Below are 3,216 nucleotides of genomic sequence, written 5' to 3'. Positions count from 1 at the left end.
GTAGATATGTGGGGGCGTGTTAGAACGAGCCATTTTAGGGGGGCGTGGCAGAGTCTTAACTTTGATAAAGAATATCTCTTTGGTTTTGAGACTTTAGTCTTTGCAACTTCAGGGATCTTATCTATGCACAGTCAGCTTGTAACACTCCAAAGAGAAAGGAAAACTTGAAATCGCATCATATGACCCCTTTAAGGTAATGTAGTGGCCTAGCCAGTCTCCAGACCTCAATCCTATAGAAAATCTGTGGAGGGAGCTGAAACTTCGAGTTGCCAAACGACAGCCAAGAAACCTTAAGGATTTAGAGAGAATCTGTAAAGAGGAGTGGATCAAAATCCCTCCTGAGATGTGTGCAAACCAGGTGACCAACTACAAAAAACGTCTTACCTCTGTGCTTGCCAACAAGGGTTTCTGCACCAAGTACTAAGTCATGTTTTGCTTGGGTATCAAATACTTATTTCACTCACTGAAATGCAAATCAATTTCTAACGTTTATATATTGTTTTTTCTGGATTTTTTGGTTTGTATTCTGTCTCTATCCGTTAAAATAAACCTACCATAAAAACTACAGACCCTTCATTTTTTTGTAAGTAGGCAAACTTACAAAATCAGCAGGGGATCAAATAAAATTTTCCCTACTGTAAGAGCAAATTTCTGAGCAAATTTCCTGCAACATTGTTGCTAATTTTGCAGCATGAGTGTGCCCTGCATGCTTCACGCGGGCACAGTGAGCACGCCGCTTGCCTAGGCCGTGCCCATTCTGAGGCTGTGCTCACTGAGACATGCTCTCGTAGTGAGAGCAGTCTGAGGGTGCATTCACACTTGTAGTTCGGTTTTCTTGGTTCGTTTGGTTCGGACCAAAATAAGAAAACAATACATTTGGTCCTGGTCCTGGTCCTGGTCCACTTAGCGTTCACACTAGCATTTTTTACAGTGAACCTAAAGATACCGCATCTAAAGGCATAGTGATATGTTCACAACCTGATTGGTCGGGTTGAATGATGTATATTTTGTGACTGAACTCACCAAACACGCCAAGCAAAAGGTGCGTTCGACTTAAAGCGGCGCTGCGCAGACTGATCGGTGTATGACATCAAAGTACCCATTCACCGATCGGTCTGCTCAGCGCCGCTTTAAGTTGAACACGCCTAATGCCGTCTGCTGGACTAAGTGCACTCATTGCTGCGTGTACTTATGATTTTATTTTCACCACCTGTGAACTCACGAAGAGCTCATTAAAGGCACTTTACCCCTCCTCATTGCTCCACATTTGCCCTCTGCTCCTTTTGGTTTGGATACACCGCTCGTTCCGTGTCGTCAAATCATGTCGCACAGCGTAGCATCTTGTCATTACTTCCCATTTTTGGTTCGTTTAGAAGTATTTGGTCTGTGTTGCGTTCATATTTAATTCGAACCGCACCGAGTTCGTTGAAAGAGAAGTCAGTTCTGGCCCGGAACAACCTTTGTGGAAATGCACGGAACAGTTCGAGAACGGACACAGGTCGGGAACCTGCATCGGGACCACAGTTCTCTGTGCGCTTCAGATGTGTGCGCTGCACGCAAACAGTGTGCAAGTTCTTTCCCTTCCTGCACTTAAATAGTTTAAAATCACATTAAAATGCGAACGCGGGAATCGTTAAGCGGAATCGAAATGCACATGTCTTATCGAATAACCGATTATTGGAAATTTGGAACCGGTTCTAAGATGGAACTGGTTCTTGATACCCAACCCTAATCATCACCTCTTGGTGGCACAGTCACTTTGTCAATGCCACAAAAACGTAAGGAGGAAACATCATGATTCAGAGACAGGAAATGGGCCGCAACAGGATAATTAACATATTTTCTTCTAATAGAACTCTTATGTTCATTGATTCTATATTTTAGTTGACGTGATGTTTATCCAACATACCCGAGGCCACAGGGACAATGAATCAGGTAAACAACATGGGACGAAGCACAAGTAATAACAGAATTGATTGTGTATTTTTGCCAGTTCTTGGATGACAAAAAAATTATGTTTTAAATGTATTATTGCACTGAGCACAGTTACCACATCGATAGTTTCCGTTTTGTATAGGACTCGGTAATCTCTGAGATGGACTAGGATTATAAATCTGAAAACGGGAATTAACTAAATAGTCTAAAACATTTTTTGGCCGTTTGTATACAATCAATAGAGGATGTTGAAAAAGAGAACTCCATTCCAAATCAGAAGACAACAAATGCTAATGTTTTTTTAAAAATTGATATCAACAGCTCAGCTGGGTTGTAGGTTGCCAGGTTGAGTTCATAAATGGGTTGAAATTTGTATGACGCGTCGATTGTGTGAGTAGGATGCGTTTCATACAAGGTCTGGCAACTGGCTAACCTTGGAATAATATATTGATGTGATTAGTCATATAACAAGGTTTAGGCCATAAACAATTACAGGAGTTTCCTGGGAGAAATGACAAAATGGGAGGGGACACTCCCAGGAAAAAAGGGGGTTTTGATAGGTATGGTGAGACCCTATTTGTGTGGAAAGAGTTTTAAATAGCTCTGCATTATAAAATTATAATAGGACAAACAAATGATACCGAAATTGCTAAATTGCTTTTGGAGGGCTGAAATCATTAACTGAAACAGTATCCAATAGTAGCCAATGAAACTAAACCAAAATCAAGACTAATCACGACAAAGAGCTAATGAAATGTCACTATCACAATACTTGGGTGACATATTGATATGTATTGTGATTTTTTTTAAGAACTGTGATTCAACAAGTACTGCAATTCGATATTGCAATATATTGTGATTTTTATTTGCTTTTTTTAACACTAGACCATGGGGGAACGTTTAATCACACAGACTGTACGTGATGTATAAGATGAGTCATATTTACAAAAACAATCACACCTTTCTGTGTTTTATTTCAGGAGCCTCATACAGTATTGTACTATAAAACAGTGATTTCAAAACCCTGCATTTCCCTGCGTATAAAAACAAGTGGTAAGAATGTGCAATAGAATGAATAAAAAATAGGGGAGAGCGGGGCAAAACCTAACGCTTTTTGGTTTTGGGTCAATTATTCAATTTTTTTTAATTTTTTTAATTAAGTTACATTAATCATATTTTTACACAAGCAACATACACATCTCTGCTACAAACAAACACTTAAAGTTTGTTTCTAGGACCTACCATTCTCGTACAATTACAATGAAAGTGACAGAAGTACAA

This window comes from Sinocyclocheilus rhinocerous, unplaced genomic scaffold (assembly GCF_001515625.1).
Source record: "Sinocyclocheilus rhinocerous isolate Xijiao unplaced genomic scaffold, SAMN03320098_v1.1 scaffold1888, whole genome shotgun sequence".
Lineage (NCBI taxonomy): Eukaryota > Metazoa > Chordata > Actinopteri > Cypriniformes > Cyprinidae > Sinocyclocheilus > Sinocyclocheilus rhinocerous.
The sequence above is the reverse complement of the archived record's forward strand: the minus strand, read 5'-3'. Positions refer to the sequence as shown.